The sequence below is a fragment of the Pinus tabuliformis genome, chromosome 6, assembly GCF_031772625.1.
Source record: "Pinus tabuliformis cultivar Carrire ecotype Pingquan chromosome 6, CPIR1, whole genome shotgun sequence".
NCBI lineage: Eukaryota > Viridiplantae > Streptophyta > Pinopsida > Pinales > Pinaceae > Pinus > Pinus tabuliformis.
In genome coordinates, this window is record NC_142292.1 from 651,014,046 (window position 1) to 651,027,549 (window position 13,504).

Consider the following 13,504-nt stretch of genomic DNA (forward strand, 5'->3'; position numbering starts at 1 on the left):
GCACCTTTTGTGAACATGGTCAGCGTCCCCGCAGGTAAGGCTAGAGAGAACCTGCGACCCCAGAGATAAACATATTTTTTACAAGACTTTCTCTCTTCTTTGAGTTTGAGATGGATAACAGAGGCATAAGACTTGCCTAAGAGGGTAGCATGACTGTTGATTTGAGCCATACTAACTGTAAGTGGTCATGGTGACATTTTTTAGTGTAACAGATTGCCCCCTAAAGTGCGAAGCCTGGAATAGATTTAGGGTTTTGTAATTCTAGGAAGGGTGAAGCGCTTTATCATTTCAAGGATTGTCTTGTGGATGGCCTGGTTGGAACCTGCAATTTTCAACACAAAATACATGGATAAGATTATATCATCACTGAGGTAGGCATTCCCATACTCAGATTCAAAACTTTAACTAATGGACTAACTATTCTGATACAGGAATGATCTTGCAGTACATCATTTTTATAGACTTTTGTAGACACAGTATGGACGCAGCCATCTGTTTATGATTAGTCTACATAGATAATGAATACAAAACTCCTCGCAGCCTGGATGGTAGAAACTAGATCCAGGGTCTTCACTTCTATTTCCCGAATTGGTACGATTCTAGCCATGTGATTAAATGATTCGATGTCGAACATGTTAGAAACCACTTGATTACCAGTCGATGATGTAAACTGTTAACAAGCGTGAGAGAAACCACCAGTAATGTCAATGGTTCTCAAAGTACCAAGCACAACCCGTGAAATGTGAATAGATGTTTTGATGTCGAACACTTCACGGAATCCTTTGATCGAAAGTCAATGATGTAAACTGACGTCAAAGGCGAGAAACCTGCCATTGATGCATGCAGACTTCAAGGTGCTGTCGATTCCTAAGTCATCTTTCTAGATAATGTGTCGATGTCGATAGAAAGCGACCCGTTGCAGGCAAGCCCACAACACGAAATCATTGTTCAAGTTGAAGAAATGTTGCTGTAAGGACTGACTCAGGGATGGTCAAATGGATGACAAGTATTTTGCAGATGAAAGTTTTTGCTTGCAGACCTCTTGAACACATAACGACACGACAGATGGCTTGGTGACGAATAACTCAAAGTTAATCCCCGAAACCCGGTTAAAGACTTTCAAAGTGGTTTGGTCAATTGTGAGGTAAAAGATTTCCCAACCCAGGTGAATGAAAAGTGTCGTGTTCAAGAGTGGTAATAAAGTTTCTTTTGAGACAAAAGGTGACAAACAGGTTCATTCTTCTCTCTTTTCCCCCACCATTTCTGGCAAGTACCTCTTTATTTTTAACAAGCTTGAGGAGGATAACATATGCTTGATTATAAGCTCATCCTTCGGACGAGTCCAACCTAGTTTAAATTCGAACCCTAGGAAGGAGTGGTTCGTTCCTGTTTGTAATTGAACAGGTCCTTTACTGTAAAAGTTTAACGAGCCCAGTATAGGAGAAACTCGGCGTTTTTCAATTTTTAGAGAGTCTGAAAAAACAAAAGGAGACTCCACGTTGAACTTTTTCGTATATTTGTGTCCCCCAAGCCCGAAAAAGTATAAAATAATACCTGGGGGAACCGCTTGATCTTGCGACCAAGGAGTACTTTCATAATAGTGTCGTTGACCTGAAAAGTAAAAAGCGATCAAGGACACGTCGTTTTATTTCCTTATCGAGTTCGAAACGACAAAAACCCGGCAATCTTTTCCTGATTTTACGGTCAGAAAAGAGCTGAAAGGGGACCGTCTTTTAATTCCGTTTTAACGAGTGTAAAAGAAACGCTCGGCGATCTTTTCATTTTTTAGGAGTCAGAAAAGGGCTTAAAAGGTGACTCTGATATTTTATTTGTGAAAAAATTACAATTTCCCTTGAAATCCCTTTGTCCTGCACAAAAGCGATACATTACTCATACCTGTTTAAAATAGGCAAAAATACATCGAAAAACATCTTTTCATGGTAAAAAATGAACTAATTCACCCAAAAAACCTATAAAAAGACCTTTTACCATGTCTTTTTTACCGTTTGACTTTGGAGGTTGAAAAAGGAGCTTTTGACAAGAAACTTCCCGTGGTCGCTGCGGAAAATCTGACCGTCGGAATCGAACGCCGTCTCATCCAGGTATTTTACACATCCTACTCTGCATTTCTATCCGTTTAGAATTAATTTTTAGGTCTTAGTTTCATTTTTTGGGGGGGTTTTGGTTTTGGAATGCGCCTCTCGGCGGACGCAGGTGCCCTTCGGGTGACCTGCGTCCCCCGACTTTTTCTCATACGGGAAAATGGTCGGAAGACGCAGCCCGCCTTCAGGCCAGCTGCGTCCGGGCGCCCTGTGCTACAAAGCCGGGGTGCGTCTTCCGAGAAGTGCGCATTTCAAAACCCCAACTCCCTCAAAAAACCACCAAAAATTCCCAAATCAATTTCTAATTGCTATTTTTGATATGCAGGGCATTAATCATGTTAGACTGGAGAGAAAGAGAGCATGTAGAGGAAGATGAAGCTGCAATAAATCACCAACCTTCTCTGGATGCCCTAAGAGCATGCGGATTATACAAATATTGGACCATACCGGGCATGAGGGGCCAGGTAAGATTCTTGGAATGGCTGGTTGAGCGATGGAACGTTCAAGAACAATGCTTTTACATAGGAGGGCACCAGCTCGAGATAGAGCCCTCGGATGTATACTTTCTCACTGGCTTGCCGAACAGAGGTGAGCAACTCAGTCTTACGGGGACTAGGCCGGGTGGCCAATCCCTTGATAGTCTCTGCGAGGATTGGTGCACACGTGGGGCTCACCATTCAAAAGGCATAGAGATAAAACACATCACTCTACCGGAACTCAAAGTCATAGCGTTCACGGTTACCAGAATTTGCGGCGCGGCCGCTTTACACATTGCTTCCGGATCCCAAATGCGGATGGCAATTGACTGTTACCAAGGCACCATTTTCAACTGGTGTGAAGCTGTGTCGGCTCATATGAAGAGCCAACTGACCAAGGCAAAGAACGGACGACTAAAGACTTTTGGATATGGGCCTATAGTCGTGAGCTTTGCCTTGGAGAGAGTTCCAATGTTGATCCCTCAGCAACTCACTGTTGATATCTTGGGTCCTCGGCAGCCAAAGCTGATACGATGGGTTGCGGTGATGGCCCGGCATCCTGACGAGGGTGCGACAGTGGTTCGATTCTCAGATAGTTACTTTCACTGGTTAGAGGACCAGGTTTTTTCGATACAGGACTTTCCGTATGCCGGAATGGATTTCAGAGGTGATCCGGACATGGTTCTTCCACAGGGAGAACAATGGGACGACAGAGGTACTTTTATTTTCACAAGTTTTCTAATTATGTATTTTTTATTTTTCATATATATCGTCTCAAAACTAACAGTAAAATTTTCAAAATGCAGATGTTGGTCCACAGCGTCCAGCCAACCTCCGGCCTTTTGATAGACTACATCCAGCTGCACCGGTACCGGCCCCACAGGACGCGGCTGCAGACGTACTAGCTGAGTTGGAGCATGATCTAGAGCGTCTCACGGCAGACATACCTGAGACTACTATGGACGACATTCCTATCAGACTTCAACGCTTCGTAGTCGCGGTCCCTGGACCGTTTAGGAGATTTTTGCGTAAGGTAGCCCGCGCAGTGGTGTCATACAGAGAGCACCACCAGTGATTGACTAGTCACTTTTGTAGTCACATGTGACATTTTGACTTTTTGTACTATCATTTTGCCGATCATAAGGTGTTTTCAACCTATGATCGAAGACGATGTATATATTTTTTGACACACTTCTATCTATATATATCACTATTACCGGCTTATCTTGTTTAACATATGTGATGAAATGTTTTTAAATTTACTTGCATGATTATCGTAAATGTCTGTCCAACATTCGAGAAGCAATTGCATCTGCTAATGTATTCAAAGACCTTGGAATATGTTGATATTCAATGTAATCAAATTCACGTTCCAAGAGACGCACTCTCAAAAACAACCTTAATAACACAGGATTCCTAATGGCATAAACTCTATTAAGCTGTAATACAACAAGTTCAGAATCTAACCTCACTGTCAAACGTCGAATTCCAAATGAAATAGATTCGGATAATAATTCAATCACTGCACTGTATTCTGCAATGTTGTTCGTTGTTTGACCGAGGCTTACCCCATGCATAGAAACTAACTCGTCAGAGGGCGAATAGATAACCCAAGCTGCGGAAGAGATGTTCCGTGTACTACGACAAGCACCATCAGCAAATCCAATATATGTTTGGAGAGGCGTCGACATCTGCAATATCAAGAGTAAAACCAAGATAAGCCAGAATAACGACGAAAAACCACACTCTCTAAGCTAAGCACACTGACTAAACTAACACACTCGCTAGCTAGAAAGAAAATCTAACCTATCTAAAAATTTCTCCATTCCCATCATTTAAGCATAATACCTCTTTAAATAAAGTCCATTTCTGGGTTTACCCAAAGAGTCCCCATCAAAGTCAACTAGCTCATAAGCCCCTTTTGCTAGCTTTCGCTTTACAATGTAGGGCCCATGCCACATGGGAACGAATTTTCCGGCACCTAGCTTATCGTTAGCTTGATCATATAATAGTACTAGGTCTCCTTCCGAAAAACTTCGAGGGGTTACATTTCTATCATACTGAGCTTTCATTCGTTTCGCGTGAGTCTCGATTGCCAATGTAGCGTCACGTCGAGTCTCATCTAATTTAGCCAAGTACACTAAACGTGTCTCCTCTTCGGAAGTAGCTGGAAGTAATTCGACAGCCATTTGAAGTGATGGGATTTCGCATTCAATGGGTAACACAGCTTCTAAGCCATAAACTAGCTGGAAAGGAGTGAACCCTGTTGAATTTTTCACTGAGGTTCGGTATGCCCATAGTGCTGAAAATAACATGTTGTGCCAATTCGACCGATGAACACCAATGGTTCGTCGGATCATGGTAACTAGAACTTTGTTGATAGACTCAACCAAACCGTTGGCTTGCGGATAATAAGGAGTAGAGCTATCGTGGCGCAAACCAAGCTGGCTTGTAAGCTCAGTCATCATGACATTTCGAAAATGGCTCCCATGGTCAGTAATGATTGCTTGTGGGACACCAAACCTAGTTATGATATGATTGAATACGAAAACTGCAGCTGTTTTGCCGCTTGCGTCGAATGTAGGCATCGCCTCGGCCCACTTAGTAAAATAATCAACCGCAAGGATGATATACGCATGCCCCCCGGCCGAGTGAGGGTTACAAGTAATAAAGTCGATACCCCATTTGGCGAATGGACCAACGGCAATTATAGGGTGGAGAGGAGCAGGTGGAGCGCGCATCTTGCGATCAAACACTTGACAGTTGTGGCACTTCCTGACTGCAATGATACAATCTTTAAACATAGACGGCCAGAAATAACCAGCGCGCAACACCTTCTGAGCTGTGGCATACCCAGACATATGACCGCCACATGCTCCAGAGTGACAATCATTCAAAACTCTCTCAGCCTCTTCGTGAGTTAAACAACGTCGAAAAACTAAGTCTGCCCCCCGGCGATAAAGTGTATCTCCAATAATTTTGTATGGCTGGGATTGAAACCGAATTTTTCGACGTTCCGCTTTGGAAGCTTCAGGCCGAAAGGTTTGGGTTTGGAGATAAATGATTATATCCCCGTACCACGGATCTACAGTACTGATAAGAAACAAAGATTCGTCCGCAATGGACTCCTCTGCCACAGTCTCTGTGTCAGCACTCGGGAAATCACACATCAATTCCGCAAAAACTAAGGATTTCTTAGACTTGGACTTCTCGAACTCCAAGTCGAACTCTTGCAGGATAACAATCCATTTAGAGTACTTGCCCCCTAGCAGTTGTTTTGTTAAAATATAAATCATAGGGTTGCAATCCGAAATAACTGTAGTTTTGCGGAGAAGAATGTAGTGACGGAAACGCTGGACAGCTTGAACGGCTGCCAGGGCCAATTTCTCCACATGCGAATATTTTAGCTCAGTTGGATTCAAGGTCCTACTAAGATAATATATCACATGCTCCGCTCCGAATTCATCTTCTTGAACTAACACCATTCCAATGGTGGAATGCGAAGCTGCGAGGTATAAGAAGTAGTCTTGGTTGTAGTTGGGAGGATGCAATAACGGTGCATGGGTCAACGCGTGTTTAAGTGCATCAAAAGATTGTTGGGCAATCTCGTCCCAAAAGAATTGTGCGTTCTGTTTCAACAACCGTGTAAAACCTTTAGTGACCTCGGCGTAGTTTGGGATGAATCGGTGTAAAAAGTTCGCTTTCCCTTGCAAACTTTGGAGTTGGCGCAAACTCGAAGGAGGAGGCAATTTGATGATAGCCTCGACTTTCGAGGGATCGACGCGAATGCCGGCTTTTGAAACAACAAATCCCAGCAATCGACCTGTTTCTATACAGAAAACACACTTGTGGGGATTCAACCGAATTCGATAATGCCTACACCTCATAAAGATTGCTCGTAGGTGGACAAGGTGATCAGCTCGATGTAAAGAATGAGCAGGCAAATCATCGAGATAGGGTTGCACAATGTGCTTGATATCATGAAATGCATAAGACATCGCCCGTTGAAAAGTGGCTCCGGCATTCTTAAGCCCAAAAGGTAACTTGCAATAAGCAAATGTCCCCCATGGACAAATGAATGCCGTTTTTGGTTGGTCGGCAGGTAGAATATTGATTTGATTATAGCCCGAAAAACCATCCATGAAGGAAAACATTTCACTTCCGGCACAATCATCAATAATTTGATCGATATAAGGCGTAGGATAGTTGTCTTTTGGACAAGCGCGATTTATATCCCTATAGTCGATACAGATTCTTATTGTTCCTTGTTTCTTGTTGACCGGAACAATATTCGATACCCAATCCGTTAACGGGATCGGATAAATGAAACCTGCTTTCAACAGCTTTTCGACTTCTGCTTTAATCGCAGCCGCTTTTCGAGGGTGAATTTGACGCAACCGTTGCCGGACGGGTTTAGCATCCGGGTAGGTCTTTATTTCATGAATAACAATGGCAGGATCAATTCCCGGCATTTCCTCGTAAGACCAGGCAAACACGTCGTGGAATTCTTGGAATAGGGCCTTGTAAGTTTGGATTTCTTCTTCAGTACATGCGGCACCTATATGAATGTTTTCCTCGATTCCGGGCTTCACTGAAATATCAATGGGAATAGTACGAGAAATATTCCCTAAATTCAGCTCTGAATCAGAATGTTTCGTTGGATCCTGAGCGTCTTTGACATATTCAGCGGTAAAGATAGATGAAAAATCATTTTCAAATGCATCATCCTTAGGTAAAAACGAAGATCTGTGATGGAGATCTTCCCATGGTAGATCGTCTACACTTAGGATTTCGCGAAGTTGTTCGTCAGATGACACGACTTCGGGAAACGTTATCCGTTCTAAGGGTGAGGTGAAAAGTGACTCTTCACTGACCACATTCATTTGGTCGACTTCGGTTGAATGAAAGTCAGTAAAAGACATGAGAGCTTCATAAGCAATTTCATATGGACTCAAAGGCATAACATCACCGAGTGAGTCTATCTCAGAGTCAGATGGGACGAACCAAGGATCATCATAAATAATGTTTTCTGATGTAATCATATGAATGGTTGCAAATGAAGGATCTGCGCTGAGTGGAGGGAGAGGAAAAATTCCCAGTAAACCGGAATCCTTAACTAAACCTACACCAACGTCCCTATAAGGGATTGTCGTTTTACCAACATGCTGGATACTCTCTGAAGAGGCTGGATCGGATGAAAAGTATGTCAGCTGATCAATAGTCACGATCTTACCGTTATGTGGAAACTTAATTACTCTGAAGACCGATGAAACGACCGCTGTCATAGCATATGACCAACTTCGACCCAAAAGAAGGTTGTAGTCTAGAGGGGCATCAACCACTTCCACATCCAGACTAACGGTTTTACCTTCAACCCCTATAGGCAATTCTTGTAGAATACCAAACGGACGGAACCCACGGCCATCAAAGGCCTTAAGGATGGTGGGGGATTGGTTCAACGAAGGAGAACCAAGTGATCTCCAACATTGAATCGACATAATACACGTAGAAGCTCCCTCATCAATCACAGTCCGATGAATAGGCCTGTTTTTGACTATCACTGGAATTTGGAAAGCCATTTGATGGGGGAGACGTGGTGTACTATTTTCTAGATCAAAGATCATTAGGTTCGGGTCCTGAACATCGACAACTCCGATAGCCGACAAAAGCAATTTCCGTTGTGCTGGGCATGATTGCAGCACTTCGAGTGCCGACATTGCTGAAGGTGAAACAGCTAAGTCCTCAACAATGTTGTAATTCTGGGCTGCTCTCGCATGTGGATTGAAAGCAGACCTTCGAAGTACACCCTTGGCGGGCGGCTTAATCACTAAGTCTGGGTTAGGTTTTTCGATCTGTAGTGGATCGGAACCAGGAGCTGAGGTTGATGGGTTAGAGTGAGACGATTCTGCTTCTTTGCCATCAACAGGAGCCTTACTACCATAATCTTGCGATCGAGTCGCAATCCTCACATGAGACATCATCAAAATGGGTTCTTCACTGGCATTCGAAGAAGAACCTATCATCTTATTCTCCTGCTCTGGAAATGGATTCTTTAACACAGCAGGAGTGGGAGAACCTTTGACTATTTTAACAACCTCGGCCCGATGAGGGCAATCTCTCGTAAAATGATCCTCTTCACAAATAAGACAAGGATATCGAGGTTTGCGTTTTTCGTCATTGGTTTCCGACTTTTCAGTTTTCTCCTTTGGAGCCTTGTCTGCTTTAGCCTTCTTTTTTCCTTTCTTCTTTCCACCGTTTTTTGATTTGGCCGTAGATGACTCTACAGCGTGAATGTCGGCGGTAAGTTCAGGAGGAGAAGACTCCCCTGTCGGAGAATCAGGCAAAGTGATAATTGGAGTATTGGAGGCCTTGGAAGACTTCTTCTTACTCTTCGTAGTCACGATGCTAATCATACCATCAGCGGCATGAGATCCCGAAGGAGCAGCAGCGATTTGATTCGACTTTGGAAGATCCGGAATCTTCTCGTGTAACGTACCCGACTGAGTGTAAACTAAGTCAAGGTATTGTGCCTGAGCAATGACTTGCTCCTCAGTAACTACTCCGGCCTTAGCGACATCTTCAGTAATCTTCGGTAATAATGATTTGACAAACCATTCAGCTAAGATTTGGTCCGGGATAAAAACTTTCACTAATCTCCTTCGACGTCTCCACTCATGAATGTGATCAGAAATATACGTGGACGTCGATTGTTTTAGTGAAGTTAATAACTCCGTGCCGTTATCATATCTGACCGGCAACTGAAAGTGAGTTAAGAACGAGGTAGCTAACTGGCTAAAGTTGTAAAAAGAGGCCCGTGGTAACTCAATGTACCACTTGGCCGCGAGACCAATGAGTGTACGCTGGAAAAGATGTAAGCGGATGGAATCATCTGAGATAGAATTCGAAGCACACCAGAGGTGGTAAGTCATCACATGATTGGACGGATCCTCTCCAGACTTACCTTCGAACTTGGGTATATCACTGGGCAACTTATTTGGCATTGGCGGCCAGAACTGAAGATATTGAATTGGATCGTTCGTTAGGCGCGTCAAGTCGGGTAAATCTAAAGTTGCAATAAACGATAACTGCCGGTTAGGATCTCTAAAACTCTGGGTCACAATACCAGCCCCAGGAGGAGGATATCCAGGATAACTAGGAACAGGAGTCGCATTTGGGATATTATATCCTCCTGGAAAACCAGGATTAACCGGACCGTACTGGGGTTGTTGAGGTTGTTGATAAGTGTACCCAGGATACGGTTGATACTGGTAAACCGGTTGTTGGACAGCTTGCCCAGGTTGGTACTGTCCCTGGTACGAAGGTTGAACAAATTGAGGTTGAGTAGTCACAACCGTACTTATACCAGGCTGACCTACAGGCATCTGGACCGTGGTTTGAATCGTAGATCCAGACAACGGTAAAGATGTCTGAGGTGCGGTAACAGGGACAGTAGAAACTGGAGCCGTCGATACTCCAGAAGTAAGTATGGTTGATGTAGCGGTAGTTGCAGCAGCCGTTTGAGATGGAGTACTAGGTGCAATTGCCGGCTGAGTAACTACCGAAGCTACAGAAGCTTGAACATTGGGCTGGACAGGTTGCGGTTGCTGGGTTGGACCAGAAACTACGGGTTGTCCAGCTTGAGGAAGCATTTGTACACTTGGCTGCAACACCTGTTGACCCTGTGAGGGATCCCACACTAACATTCCAGGGTACTGACCCGTAACAGGTTGAGGGTACTGAGATCCATAACCAGATTGAGGGTAGGATTGATAATTGTAAGGTGCAGTTCCCATACTTGGAACATATGACTGACCTTGAGGCGGTTGATAACCTTGACTTGAGTATTGACCTTGAGGTTGATAACCTTGAGGTAAATACTGATACTGGGGTTGACCTTGACCTTGAGGTTGGTACCCTTGAGGTTGATAACTTTGGGGTTGATACCCTTGAGGTTGCCATCCTTGAGGTTGCCATCCTTGAGGTTGATATTGATACTGAGGTTGACCTTGGGGTACATATTGAGGCTGAGGTTGACCTTGAGGTAAGTATTGCACCATAGGTACATACTGACTTTGAGGTTGCCCCCCAGACACAATTTGTGTACCTTGAGGTTGCCCCCCAGGCGTTAACTGCGGTTGCCCCCCTGGCGGTAATTGGCCACCTTGAGGTTGGGAAACGGGAACTGAACCTGACATCATGTAAATGTCTCCTACACCCAATGGTATATTACCACTGTTTCCAGCAAATAACCCATGATCAATGGGTTGAGGAGATGCCCCCGCAAAGGTACCAGAAAGTGACTGATACCTAGTGGGAACAGAAGGACCGCCGTGTAAAAAAGATTCAGGACTTTGTGTAAACACGGACGACTGACCAGACATATTTACGGGAGTATGAATACCTCCGGGTGGAAAAGGAGTACGAGGTGTGGAAAAACCGACTGAGTTGTCTAAAAAATTGGTTAACGCAAGGTACCAAGAAGTACTTCTAGGAGGACTGTAAAAGATGGATTCACGCTCCCTTAGATCAATAGTTAGTTGACCTTCAAGGTGAGAGACACCTATATCTTCTTCTGGAGCAAGTTATTCTATAGCAATCAAACCAGAAGGTAGATTTTCGGTGATAATTCTTTCTATTCTCGGTGAATCAGGGACACTAGAAGTTGGAGTAACAGGTTCGGAAATTTCAGGTTCTTCGCCTGTTTCACTGGCAGATGAAAAACTACCAGCAAGCTCGGAGACTGTAACAGTTTCGGGATTGTAACCTGTTTCTAAACTTTGGTAATCTGGATGGACTACCAAGGAAGATTCTCCTTCTTCAGGTGAACCTACTCTACTGTCACTAGGAGGAGTTACAAGGACCTTTAACCCTTCTAAATTACCTGGGTCGTCTCGAGGAGGGGATCCCCTAAGTCTACGGGATCTTCTCAACAATTCGGCCACAGAAACAACTTCAGGAGACTGGCCCCGAAGTCTCCGGGACTGTCTCGGTAATTCCGCCACAATTAAAGATTTTTAACTACAACACACGAAAACAAAGTAAAAAAAATTTCAAATCAAACCACCTAAAGTCTTCTAAAGAAGCAAACAAATTTGAAGCACACGCCTAAATAATCTAGAGCGTCAAACCACACACAAACAGTAGTCTTCCGGACCAAAAGCGCTAGTTGGTGATTAGGCCCAACCTCGCAGGATTCAGTACAGAAATGGCGGGTGGAACAGTTACCCCGGCAACCTGCTTAATGAATAGACCGGCACAAGTTCCTCCACTTTAACCGTCTCGAAGTGAAGTGAACCCCCCGGAAAATCCAAGTGAGTATAACCGACGTCTGCTCCAGGTACAGTGGGACCTTCCCTCCACCGTCACCTCGGTAGAACCCTAAAGATTATGGTCACTAAAGTTACCAATCACAACAATTACACCTGGGGGAACAGTCTAAACTCCGACAGCACGCAAGGGCAGAGTAACAAGCTCCAATCCCCTTACCGGCTCCTTGACAACAATCCAAGGTTTACCGATAAGTGACCCCTGGCTCCTCGACAATGGTTAATCCGAGGTTTACCGTTTGTAATACGTACTGTCTGGCGTCGTTCCCAACGAGGGAGGAATGATCCCCTCACTGGTTCGGACACGAGCTCGTGCTTCTCCTTTAAGAGGAGCTTTCCCAGAGTATAACTGAAACAATTGGATTTAATCTACTCAAGATAAACTATCTGTTTGGTTTTGTAGTCTTGGAGAGTTAAGTACTCACCTACTCCAAGACCCTAGCCTAAGCTATGTTGGTGTTTCAGAGCCCTAGAAAAATAAAAATTACTAGATTGATTTTAATTTAAGCGTTACTTTTAAGGTTGTTTCTTAAGTCAAAAGGTGATGGAAGTGAAACCAGTGGTGTGTTGACTCGACTCGAAACCACTACAAAATGCACCTAGGATGATTTACCCACTACTTTACTTTTTCGATGAATTGCTTAACTAAAAAGTTGAGAGAATGCAATCTTTATAAAAGCAACTTCTTAATTGAAGACAATCAAAGAAACAATTCGTTTGTCTTTTCCAAGCATAAAAAACATGACCGCTCTTTACATGCACGAAAAAACTCTTTTTCTCTTTCAAAAACAAAAAGCTACTTGAAACAAGACTTTTAAAGAAGATGTTTTTGTATTTTTCTTTTAATAAAGCAAATAAATCTAATATAACCAAAAATCAATCTTAACAACTATTAAAATCTATGAAAATGCACTCATAAGCAAACTAAAAGGTAAATTTACTCTAAGCAATCTTAACGAGGCCAAAACTAACAATGATTATTCTAAGGTGTTTTACTTGATCACAATCAAATCAAGGACTAGCTTATTGCAGAACCAAAAACTAGTCAAAACAAAACTCTAATCTTTTTGTTCTTTTGTAAAATGGAAATCAACACTTTATAAACAAGTAATTCGAAATTTGACCCAAAACAACTTAAATGGCAAGCTGCTCACACAAGGAGACTTTACGACAGGCCCGACTTCTAAGAAGGCTGACTAACCAGAGAGATCTAAGGCTGGACAACTTTCTACCGTCAAAGTCACTACAAGACCTATTGAAAAATCAAACCCTAGGCCTAAACTTCGTTGAAATCCACTAAAACACTCAAAGCTCACAAAACAAGTTCAGGTGAAAATTCTTGACAGGGTACTAAAGGATCTGGGTAGAAAACACTAAGAAAAATCAAAATCTAAAAGCAATTAAAGCAAAAAATGGACTTTTCCTAAATTTTACAGGAAGACGCAGGCAACCCGTTATAACAGGTGCGGGCCCGCTCTGTGCAAACGGCAACAGCGCGTCCAAAGACGCACTGTGCAGTACTCAGAGGGTGCGTCCTTCTGGAAAAGTTGAGAAAAACCAAATCTAACTAAATCTAAAGCTAAGCCACCCAAATACTAAT